We start from the raw sequence: 12,990 nt of genomic DNA on the forward strand, positions 1-12,990 counted from the left end.
CTCCCTGCCTTATGGTATGATACTCATCCTGATCTTCCGACGGCATGATATATCAGTAGAGGGAGAGATCTCCAGGCATCTACTATTTACTGACACATACACTGCACGATCCCTTATTCGCATGGGTTATGAGAAGGTGAACGGGCAGTGGGTACGTGCAGGAGCTGGGATTCCGGGTGATGCACCAGAGGGTGATGCACCAGAGATTGGAGACCCCATCCCTGAGGATGAGGAGCCTACGGATCATCCTACAGCACCTTTAGAGGCTGGACCTTTGTCATCTGTTCCTGCGGGATACACAGATGAGTTTTGGAGTAGGATGACTGAGCTTATGTCAGCTCAGGCGAGGACTATCACTGATGGACTGACGAGCAGATTGGATATTATGACTGCTGAGATTAGCGATCTTAGAGAGCAGATAGGAGCTCTACGGAGAGAGAGAGAGAGGTTCATGGACCATCTGTGCCCCAGGCAGCTGAGTCAGAGATTTCGGCACAGAGTCATCCAGCTCACCGAGCTCCACGCCAGACTCAGTCCCATCAGGCTCGACCTCCCCTCGCCACTTATGCTAGGAGGATGAGAACTAGATCACAGCCATTAGATACCCCCTAGGCTGATATTAGCATTATGATTAGAGTCTAGGATATATATCTAGTTCTCATATGTATTTTGTGTTGATCATGTACTTTGTACTTTGATTGAGGAACATTGTATTTGTTTTGTTTTGGCATTATTGTACTACAATGTTCCATTTTGATCAATGAAACTAAAATGTTTGTTAATTATTGTGTCTACTTATCTATTCCCATGCACCTATTTGATGATAACAAAAAGGGGGAGAAGCAAGGAAAGAGAAATAAGTTGACAAACAAGTTGAAAATTATAATAGGAAAGAGTATACATTTAAGGGGGAGCAATTTGTAACAATGAAAATGTTAAAGTCTAAGATTTAAATCGAATTTCAAAATTTGGCACATAGAATTTCAGAATTTGGCACATACCTTTCACACCTCGATACATAATCTGAAACTCATGCTTTATCTCAAATTTTTGAAGTTTCATCTTTAATGAAATATAAAAGAAAAGGGGAGTAATTCAAAAGGTCAAATTGGAAACATTTGGATGAAATAGGGGGAGACTTCACTCTCAAATTTGAAAAGCTGAAATTCAGCAACTTGAGCCCTTATAAAACTAATTTTAAGATAAGTATCAATAGGCTCATACTCAATATTTTGTAATCATCAAAAAGGGAGAGATTGAGGATGATAGTGGTATTTTGATGATTAATACAATGATTAAGAGTATGTTACAAGTTAATTCGATACATCATTAATAAGTCTGTCACTCTCGATATATTAGTATAATGAGATTAAGATGTATTCAATGATTATTAATGAGATAAAATTTGTGATAGGAAAGGGATAGTGAATTCTAAATTCTAATTCAGCAAAGTTTCAAGTGAAACATACTCTTAAGTGGACAATAGTAATTTTCATTGTTTGGAGTATGTAGCACTACCATGACATATATTCAAAATTGTTTAAAGATTATTTCATTGATTATATGGATGAATCTAACCTTAAGTTGCAGCAAAGTGTGGATTGAGTCGACCCCAAGATTGATTGAGTCGACCCCAAGATTGATTGAGTCGATCCCAAGATTGATTGAGTCGACCCCGGTACGTCAAGAAACCATCTGGCACGCTTCTGCAAAAATGGCACGGATGAACAGTACTTGGGTCGACCCAAGAAAAGGATGAGTCAACCCAATCCTCAAGCCTCAAGAAAACAGTTCTCTGGAAACCCTGAGAGGGTCGACCCAAATGAAACTTGAGTCGATCCAAACTTGAGTCGACCCCAAGTTAACATGAGTCGACCCAAAGGCAATGACATTCAAAAATAGGTTCTCTGGAAACCCTGAGAGGGTCGATCCAAGTGGAAGTTGAGTCGACCCAACTGAACCTTGAGTCGACCTAAAAAGGTGTTGAGTCGACCCAAGTGAAGGAAGGCTGAAATGCAAGGTTCTGTGGTTCTGAGAGGGTCGACCCCAGTAAAAGTTGAGTCGACCCAAGTGAAAGTTGGGTCGACCCCAGTAAAAGTTGAATCAACCCAAGCACGGGCAGAAGCATAACGGCTAGTTCTGCAGAAGTACTTTTTGACCTCCCAACAGTGAGTAACGGCTAGTTTTTGAATTCTAACCATTGGGGCTTGTCCAATGGATGAAGGAAACTATTTAAAGTGACACTATTCAATAGAGGAAACATCCTTTTTGCAAAATATCAAAGCTTACACAAGAAAGACAAGTGCCCTAATCTTCTTCATCCAAGTGCTTCATTCAAGAGTCAAAAGGAAGTGGTTGAGCAGATTTCAAGAGATATTAAGAGCTCCATCCACCCTTGAAGAGTGAAGCATTCTTGACAAAGAAGAGAGAAGTCTCATCAAGCGATAACTATTCTCTAAACTCTTCTTTGTAGCTTATATATGTTATATTTGCTCATCTAGGAGCTTCAACTTTCTTCTTTCTTTTTATTAATCACCTTGTAAAGGTTTGTTGGTGAGCCCGCAAAACCAACGGTGTAGGTTTATTGGTGAACCCGTAAAACCAATTGTGAAGGTTCGTTGGTGAGCCCGTAAAACCAACATAGGTTCTTGGTGATCCCGGAAAACCAAAGTGTAAAGGTTTTTGGATTGTGAGCCCGGAAAACAATCCAACTGTAATCCGTGGGATTATAGTGAATTCCCAAAGGATCGCTTGGGGAGTGGACGTAGGTGCTTAGGAGAGCACCGAACCAGTATACTTCTTGTGTGTTTGTATTGTGCATTGTTCTAATTTCACTCACTCATCAATTGACAGAAGTAAGATAGTAAAAATCAAGAGAAACCAATTCAACCCCCCCCCCCCCCCTTCTTGGCTTGTCACCTTGGGCAACACATCCCAACCTCCAGATTTCCCATCACGCCTGTTTCCATCTTCCTCCACGTCTCTCTACCAAACAGCCCAGCATTCGCGTTTGATCCCAGCCTTCCTATTCATCATCCACGGGCAAGCTCAGCCCCTGTTCCACGTCAAACAAAACTGCCTCCACCCTCCTGGCATTTCGGTAGAGAGCCCCAGCTCATCTCCCCTCCTCTTCGCCCGTGGGATCAACTCAAATCCCAGCTTCTTCCTGATTGATCCCGACGTCCCAAGCTCTCCGAGCTTCCTCCCGTGTCCCACGAACGAAGCTAATGCCGTTCCGTCCGCGATTCAAGGAACATCTCCCAGCCATCCCCTGCTTCGAAACCAAGTTCCAATCCCATCTTCTCCGTAATCCTCTCAAACGCCCACGTCATGCCGCATCCCCTGTTCCCAGCTCATGAATTCGTTTCCTCTTCCCGTTCGGAATTGGTTCCATCTCCACGGGATAAGATCAAATCCCAGCTCACGGCTCTTCACTCCTTCCCAGCCGAATCAACCAACCTTCTTCGGATTCCACGTCCACGAATAGATCCAGCTCCCCCCAGCCGAGATCCCAACGTCTCTCCCTTGTTTCACGCATCTTCATCTCATCCGAATCCCCTGTTCCATGCCCAAGTATCCCGTGGCTAGCCGGATGAACTTCTCGATCACATCTTCACATCTCGATCCCCTCCACGGAATAATCCCCTGTTTCAACTTACACGTCTCCATATTCATCCTCATCCCGTGAACAACCCAACTTGTTCCCAACCGATTGCTTCCTCTCAGCCGAGAACACCATCCTACGTTCTATCCCAGCTCCTCTTCCAGCCGAATCTAGCATCATCATTCTCTCTCGCATCCCTTTCCTCCCGAACAATCTCCTTCCGATTTTTCCCAACCGAGTTCATTCTTATCTATGGATCCAATCTTAACCTCCAACCATCTGCCTCTTCCCATGCGCCCAATCCTCTTCGTAAATCAAGCATCCAGCATCTTCTTCCCAACGTCCAGATTGGATATTGCAATCATCCGGATCAGATCAAACCTCCACGAGTTTATCTTCCCATTCGGATCAATACAGAGAAAGAAAGAGAGGGGATGCTGAGTCTATAAAAGGAGGAGAGTTCTCCTTAGGGATTAATTCCTCCTTTTCCCCATCGGGAGAAGAAGAAGCTGGGGTTTGGTTCCAGATCTCTCACAGGCCAAGTTCCCACGGGAAGAAGAGGAAAGGCAGAGAAGAGTTTGGGTATTTTGGGAATGATTTCCCAAAGGAAGAGATGATGATTTGTTGAGAGGGAGCCAACGAGAGGAAGGAGCCAATCATCATGAAGTCCCCCTGCAGTGCAGCTGTTCAACTCTTCATGGAAGGTTAATCTCTTCACTAGGGCTGGATGTAACCGTAACAAAGGGACACGAGTTTTATTTATTTATTTTTTTATTCTTGAAATTGTATAAACTTCCTTGATCTTAATGAATATTTCTTTAATTACATATTTGAATTCTGTGATTTTAAGTATGGTGTTTATACAATTGCTCTTCATGATCACTGAGTAAAAATCAGATAGTTCATGCTTAAGAAAGATGCAGTGTGCTGCCACCTTAGATTAGGGTAGACATTGCATGCCAACTGAAGATGGATTATTTTTAAATTGCTTTTGTGAATTTCTATTTAAATGCTTATTAGGCTTGTAGCTAATTTGCATGTTAATTCAAAATAAATTGAAATACAATTAACCCTTGTTCCGATGTTAGTGGTAAATTTCTTGCCCTAGATTTCTCCTAAACTGATATTATTTTAATTATATTTTTTTATTATTAAATTTCTTAGTTTAATTTTCTTCCCAAACTTTTCCTTTTAAATATTTTTTTAAGAAAACAACTGTACCCCAATCCCTGTGGATCGATACCCGTAATCACTATCCTACCAGATACGTGCTATTTCGTGGTCTTCAAAATTGACTATCAGTGGCTACGTGTAGCATTATGAGAGCCATGAAGCTCTCCAAATGATCTAGGAGATTGGTGGCATTGTCATACAGCTCCACCTGGGCATCTTGAGTAGAGGTGGGTTCGGTTCCTTCATGATATGCCAGGAGCTCTGAGAAAAAGTTGAGGTCATTGTTTGCCCTCAGAGCTTATTCTCTGAGGGCCTGAATCTGTCGGGCCACTTTTTTGATTCTCCTATCGAGGTCGGCATCTCGCTAGGGCGAGGGCTCCACGAGGCAAAAAGACGAGAGGCTTTGGACAAACTCCTCATCGGAATGGGGGCTTCAAGTATGTCGTTTTCTATTTTGGCCGGGACTGCTCCATAGAGTACACTGGCTTCGGTGAGACCTCTCCTAGTCTTGGTGTTGAGAGCGATGGCTGACTAGGCACATGTCATGCATTGATGATTGAGAGTGGTGGCTGGGCTGGTCAGATTCTGGCTGGATCAGCTCCGATCATGCCACTACATGCTGCAGGCCCTAGATTTCCGTAGCCAGCGTCTGCACCTGTCGAACGAGCTGGTTGAATTGCTTATTGTCCATGAGTGATGTGGGTTGTTCTAGCAGAGCAGCTTCTGGGCTTCGCAACAATCCTTGGGAGGTCGAAGCGCGGCGTTGCAAAGCATGCGACGCATTATGGGATCCTCATGATTCATGCTAGTTGTCCCTCTCTTCAATGGATGTTGATGTTACTGGGGCAAGGTGCCCTCCTTCTAGCATCAATTTGTTGCCATCGAATCCTGGCTAAGGTTAAAGAGCAGCTCTGATGACCTTGAGGTTGGCTTGGGACGAGTTAAGTGGCCGAGGTGCGGGGGGTGGATCTTTTTTGGAGATGGCCTGCAAAATGTCCGCTTGTCGAAGAGTTTCCAGCGGAAAACCCTCTGATGTCTAAGTTAGAATAACGAGCAACAATATAGAAGGAAGAGAATTTCAGCGGAGTGTGATTTCTGTGAGTAATATAGCATATGTACCTAAGGTCCCCCAGGCTACCCGTTTATATATGAGTACCCATTTTTTCGTTATCTGGCCTAACATGGCATGCAATGATGCCAGATAATGGCCGGTAGTACAGCTAAGGCGTGGATGCCTATTCGCGTGGACGGCAGGCAGCACCGGTGGGGCATAGGCTGATCGGTTCTTTCAATTTCAAAAATAAACCACGCAATAGCACGTATCCTGTAGGATAGTGATTACGGGTGTCGGTCCACGGGGATTGAAGAATAAGTTATTTTTCTTTTAAAAAAAAATAAATCAAGAAGAAGGATTTGCTAACTTGATTTAACTAAATTAAACTATGAGTGCGAATTGAAATTTATCAGAGTAGATAGATCTAGGGTTTGAAATCCACCACATAGCATTGCATCAGGGACTGTGTTCTTAATTTTTGTCTTTTGGAGAGGCATGCAATTTGGCTACAAGCCTTTTAAAATAAAAACCTAAAGAGTTTTAGGAAAATCCATCTTCGGTATAGCATGAAGTGTCTACCTAAGTATGCTAATCTAGGGTGCAGCACACCTCATCTTTCTAGGCATGAATCATCTTAGACTACTTTAGCAAACATGAATAGTAAATGGCATGCTCAAGGTTTAAATATCATAAAAGAAATATTTCATTGAAGATAAGAATTTAAATAAGGTCCAAAATAATAAAGAAAATAAGAACTACAATGCCCTAATACATTGTTAGGGCTTCATCCAGCCCTAGACTAAACGTTTAGCCGAGCATGGCTTCCGGACGACCTCCCATCTTCAAGTGAAAGTCTTCCCCTCTCATTCTTCACAAAATATCACAAAATATTCTCTTTCCCCCTCCTTTCTCTCTTTTTTTTTTATTTCTTCTTCTCTTCTTCTTCACTACGAAACAGAGCTCCCCTGTTTTTCCCTCAACCGAGCTCCCCCAAGCCGATGGCCATCCTTCTCTCTTTATACTCGTCTGGGGCGCTCATTCGGGAAGGGAGAAGAGGTCATGGGCCTGATTCCGGGGCGGGATGCTGGAGGGCAGATCGCGGACGAAGAGGAAGAATGGCTGAATCTCGGGAGGAAAGCGTGATCCGTGGAGCGCTGGGTTGAATGACCGGATCAATGGAGCTGGCTGCTGGATCGACGGGAGGCTGATGTGCGGACGGAAGGAGATGAGATGGCCGTGGGATCGGATCATCCGGGATGCTGGCTGAAGGAGAAACGGGCGCGTGAGGAAATTCGGACCGATTCTTGCGGCTTTGCTGGGGTGCTGGAGTTCCGGGAGGTGGATCCGGGTGTGTAATGGACGACGGAAGAGGCTGGACTGCCGGGATCTTGGATGCATTACGGAGAGAATAGAAGCGGAGGATTGTGCGCGGGAGGTGTTGTTATTATTCTGCTGCTGTGAACGCGCTGGGACGAGCGGACGGTCTGGGATGCTGGCTGCACGCACGGTGATCGCGGAGGAGCTGGTCGCCGGCTGCACCGCATGGAGGATTTGCATCGCTGGCTGCTGGATCGACGGGAGGTGCTGCATCACTGGCTACACCGCGTGGAGGAGTTGCATTGCGAGAGGAATGGAATCAATGGCTGGCCGACTTGGGAAGAGCTCCCTATTTCGGCGCTGTGAATTAAAGAGTGGAAGGTTAGGTTGGATGGTTGCTGATCTGGGAAGGGTTTTTTTTTTGGCGCAAAAAAAATGTGGATTTGAGCCTGGGAGTTTTGATAGACACGGGGGGTGATGGATCGCATGAGGATTCACCTAGGAAGCTTGGATTAGTGGTCGCAGGAAAGGAATGGGATTGGTTGGGAATTGGCTTTGGATTTGAGGTGGGTCATGATGGTTGACTTGTCCTTGAGCCCATTGTCATTTAAATTTAATTCTTGCTAAGCTGCTTCAGATCGAACTCGACCAGACAAGACTAAAAACAGGACCGTGACCTAATAAAAAAGGTTAATCAAACCTTTTCCCCATACAAAATTAATTATAACTTTCGATCGAATCAGGACCAAAACCCATTTAATTATAACCTTAGCTTGATTACAACTCCATCAGGTTACCAAACCGAGTCAACACAATCTCCTCCTTATATGTTTTCCTGTAGTTTTCATGAAAGATTGCAACCAAGAGAGAAACAAGTTCAGAATCTGGTTCAAAAAAAGAATTCTTTTCTTCTTACCATATTTTAAATTTATTTTAATGATTATTAAATTTCGTGGTAAAATACGTATTTATCAGTTTACGAACATTGATAAGTGCTACGGAAAGATAACTAAATTATGAATTATTAAGCACTTATCATAGGCAACCGTGCTTCTAGGACTATGGGCCACTAGGGCTGTTGGTTTTAGTTTTGTCAGTCCTTGTTGACACGTATTGATTGTTTTTCTCAATTGATGGCTCCTCGACTGATCGGCTCCTTGGTTGAGGTCGTAGAGGAAGATTTGGCCTGAGGTTGAGGTGTCCAATATTTTCTCCAACAATTATATAAAAAGATATGTAAAAGAAATTTGATGAAGAGAGAGCAGACATGGCTTCAAAGTGTGATCAAGAGAGAGAACATATGGTTTATGGGTTCCAAATGATGCTAACACAACTTAGTAGAGCAATGATGGTTTGATCTTTTCTTTTGATGCTGCTGATAAGAGCACAAAAGTGCGATCTACACATCACTTAAATTAGTATTATTGCTAACAAATAATGATAAAAGTGCATTAATATTATATTTTTGTGGAGTGCAGGTGATCGTAAATCAAAGCTAAAATGCGCATTGAGTCCAAAAGATGCATCACCGCAGGTGACCAGCCAACCGCATGGTTCAACCCCAGTTGCACACTAGAAGGAGGCTAAGTTCAGCCATCCAGTTCATTGCAACCAATTTCCAGCAGCCTGTGCATCTCATCTCGATGGAGCCCTCGTGCAGCCCATCCTCTTCTCTAGCGAGTGATCCACAGCATCCAAGGCCATGCTATCAGCTCCTTCAAGCCGTCCGCATGTGAATCTCCTATGATCAGCTCGCTTCTGCTCATCCAGATTTCATCCGCCCGTCTCACACGCCTCCCAGCCATCCGCGAAGCATCCACCCAGCATCCCGTGAAGCTTCCCAGCATTCGCGTCCAACTCATCCGCGTCTCAACCTCCACGTCCGTCCGCGTCCCAGTTTCCATCTTCGCCATCCAGGACGATCCCACAATGCAAGCGATCGCGTTTTTCCGAGTGCATCCACAATCTTCCACGTTCCAGCCTCCTCAAATTCCTTCCATGATTCACAGCGCATTCCTCCTTCTGCAACGCATCCCAGATTCCGCGATCGCGATCCAGCCATCTGCGCGCGATTCTCCCACATCCAAGGTGCTGCGATCTTCCATTCCCGCTTGCAAACCTCCCAGCATCCGTGCCCCATTCTCACGTGTTCCCAGTTGTCCGTGATGCAAGCGATTGCGATCTTCCGAGATTCATCCTATCCGTCCGTCTCCACCGCGTGCGAGAAGGGGATCGAAGGCCAGCTTGATATCTCTCGCTTGGCTGGGGGAAAGGGTCTCTTATCTCTCATTTGGAAAGGAAAACAGGGGCTCTGCCATTGAAAAAAAAAAAAAAAGAGAAACAGGGCATGCTCTGCTTCCGAAAAGAATAGGAAAAAAATATGGGAAAGCTAATGTCTATTATGGAGGGCTAAAGTCCTAGGTGATGGGTGAAGGAAGATCCTTTGATGTACCGAGTTCATGATGTAAATTCTACTCCTTTGCTTTATACGATTTATCTTTTTGATTATGCCATGATTCTTATATATTGAAATTTTTTTTATGATTTATGCTTATTGATACATGTCTTTCTCGATTATTTGATTCATCGTTGACGTTATAAGGCACATTGAATACTTAAAAAGAGAATTCGTGTTATCAAGAACATACTCCATAATTAAATTTTTATCTGCTTATAATTCTTAAAAAAACAAAAGAATTATAGAATTTATCGCATAAATTTGATATTATCAAAGGAGATTCTGGATCCCTACACCATCTTAATTTATCCAAACTTCAATTCTCTATTTACTGATTTATTTTCTATTTGCAAAACATCATCTTAATCTACAAATTTATTAAATTAATTAATCTGAAATTATACTAAATAATCTCATATATATTTCGTTCCCTGAGGATTCGACCTCGGACTCCCGAGAATTTACTACTTGTACGATTCTCTTATACTTGGGAGATTAGTTTCGCAAAAGCATTTTTGTGAACGCATCAGCTGCTAATAAAACTTTTAGGATGCCACATATGCATGAACCATCTTCAACCAGAGCACATGATCCATCTTCTTTACAAGTATGTCTGAATTAACTATCTATGTAACAAAATATTTTTGTTATTTACTAAAAAAAATTCATTTTATATAGTAAACCTATATTTTTTAGGACTTTGATTGTTAAATGTCGTATCTTATATGATTTCATTTTCATTCCTGATAGGGACACACTGCAAGGGGAGATGATGCTACGGAGGGAGAGCATCATTTATCACAGCATAGAGAGGATCATTGAGGGAGACAGAGACACTATGATTATTGAATGTTGTTTTTTATATTCTTTTGGACTTTGATTGTTGAACTTTGATGGTATATGAAGTTGTGGACTACATTTTGTGTTCTTACAATGCTAAGATTTTGTTGTGATAAATGTATTTTATAACTATAATTTCAATCTTTATGTGTTATTATCATTTAATGATATTTGAAAAATATAGATTGTTGTGCAAATAATATACAGCAGTATATAGCCATTGCTAAAACTGTTACAAGTCATTGCATAAACACAAAAATGGAATGTGCAATGGTTATGAAATGTTGCTTGAAATGGGATATGCAGCAGTTGGAATCTATTATCTAAATATAAAAAAATGCTGCCAAAATTCTAACACACCCGACCCTTCTAGTCAAAAGAACTGCTGCGCAAAACCTCTTAAAGATCGTTGCTTAAACAATCTGAAACCGCTGCCTAAACATTAAAAACAACCAACTAAATACAAAAAAACTGTTGTCTAAGCATGTAAAACTACTATCTAAACCTACAAATATTGTTGCCTAAATATAAAAAACCGCTACTTGAAATAAAAAGAAATGTTGCAAAAACATTCAAAAAAATATTGTCTAAAATGAAAAAAGCAATGCCAAATCCTTTAAAAAAACCGTTGCCTAAAAATTAATAGCCACGACCATAACTTGTAATAAATCATTGCATAAAATGAACAACCATTGTCAATTTTTCCAAAAAAACCATTGCCTATAAAAGGAAAACCGTTGCCAGAATCTCAAAACTATGGCAAAGCCAAAAAAAAAAAACGCCGGCCTTTTCTCTGTTACAGTTATTTTCTTTAGTTAGCAAAAACCGCTACCTAAGATTATGTTAGGCAACCAGCTATTTGTCCACTGTGTTAAATTTAAAAATTCATTGCCTTTGATTTTAGGCAACGGCCAGAAAATTACTGCAGGTTTCTGGGAGCCCCCACCCCCTGGTTTCTTTAAGATAAATTTCGACGGCAGTATATCAGAGGGCGGTTTGGTAGATGCAGCGTGGGTTTTGTGATCAGAGACTAGAACTCCAGAATGATTGCAGTTGGGGGTCGGCATATATTTGATAGTTCCGTTCTCATGGCAGAGTTGCACACGGCGTGGGAAGGCCTCGTCTATGTTAGAGTGCACTTCGGTACTAGACATGTGTTCCTTGAGGGTGACTCGGCTACAGTGACCGGCTGGATCCGGAGCCGGCAGATCAGGTCTGAGCTGCACCCACTACTCCAGGATATTTGGCGACTCGTAGAGAAGTTAAAGTAATTTCAGGCTTTGCATGTGTTTCGAAAGACGAACAGTGCAACGAATTGGATCGCCTTCTTTGCAACCTACCACTTTGGGAGTGTCTTTTGGAGTATTTTCGATCATGTGCCGCTAGCATTAGATCGTGTTTTTACTGACTGTTCTGGGCTATCTCACGGTGGAGTGTAGTTAGAGGCCGACTTACTAAAAAAAAAGAAAGAAAATTACTGCCAAAATCTTCCGGCAACATTTGGGATTTCAGATAACGTGTTTTGATTGTTACCAAAGGCCATTTTTGTTGCAGTGTTTCCTCTTCCTCAGACCCGATTAACAAGTTCCTCATTGAAAGAGGGATGTTTTAAAATCCCTAGATGTTGTTAAATCCATGAATAAAAAATTCTTGCCTGAACGACGTTGTAGAAGTAAAAACAGATCTGACAGCAAGATTGGTGTTATCCAAAATAACCTGATGATATACTAACTATTATTAGATGCTTTCATTTTTTATTTATTTGGAATAGTATTATTTTGGAATATTTGAGACTCAATTTTGATATTTGTGAGTCCGGTGTCATCTTGTATCCCCTCTTAACTACAACATCACGGATGGTTTGGATGTCATCCAGGGTTCTTGTGACCATGTTGGGCACCGTTTTAACCTACATTAGTCCAAAATATTATTTTGAAAAAAAAATCTAAAAAATATGTTGCAAGTAGATAGGAAACTAAAAAATTATGAGAGTAAATAAATTAGAAAAAGTAGAAATAAGAGTTGCAAACAGAAATTATTTAATTACAATATTTACGGAGTAGAAGAATATGGGAAAAAAGTCCAAAAAAGACAGCAAACAAAATAAGAAAAATAATTACATTTTTTTATAATCTGTGTAATATAATCTAAAACTTTATATTATATTTTCTTGAAATATGCAATGCACTTGCTCGGAAAAGTTGCACCGCATTTTTTTTTTGTCTTTGGTTCTTGTTCAAGTCTCATTAGTTTGAATTAGCTTAATATGATCTTGTTATTTCATATGGCTTACAGCGTTGCTATGTGTCACTAGAAGTAGAGGCGTTTCCATTATGAAGCAAAATTTATGGACATCGCTTTGAATTTGAGTCTTTAACTTATCTCAATTTTTCATTTGCAGCTGCTCTTAAGGCTGGTCAAACTATGATAGTTTTAATATACTACGTTTTTATTTTCTAATTTGGTCTACTCGGACCAAAAATAAGAACATCATAGATTTGCACATAGAGTGTAAAATTCTTAATTTGACCTTATTATATATTC

General features: G+C 41.5%; 1 long non-coding RNA gene across 1 annotated transcript; it reads left to right on the forward strand.

Moving 5' to 3' along the window:
* The first annotated feature begins 3,057 nt into the window (after nucleotides 1-3,057).
* LOC120106793 (uncharacterized) lies at nucleotides 3,058-10,520 on the forward strand. Its single transcript, XR_005508822.2, has 3 exons — nucleotides 3,058-4,308; nucleotides 8,627-9,612; nucleotides 10,357-10,520. It is a non-coding gene; the product is annotated as an uncharacterized LOC120106793 (long non-coding RNA).
* Nucleotides 10,521-12,990: the final 2,470 nt, after the last annotated feature.

Source organism: Phoenix dactylifera, chromosome 11 (assembly GCF_051530095.1).
Source record: "Phoenix dactylifera cultivar Ajwa chromosome 11, Ajwa_hap1_PhDact_Kaust_v1.1, whole genome shotgun sequence".
Lineage (NCBI taxonomy): Eukaryota > Viridiplantae > Streptophyta > Magnoliopsida > Arecales > Arecaceae > Phoenix > Phoenix dactylifera.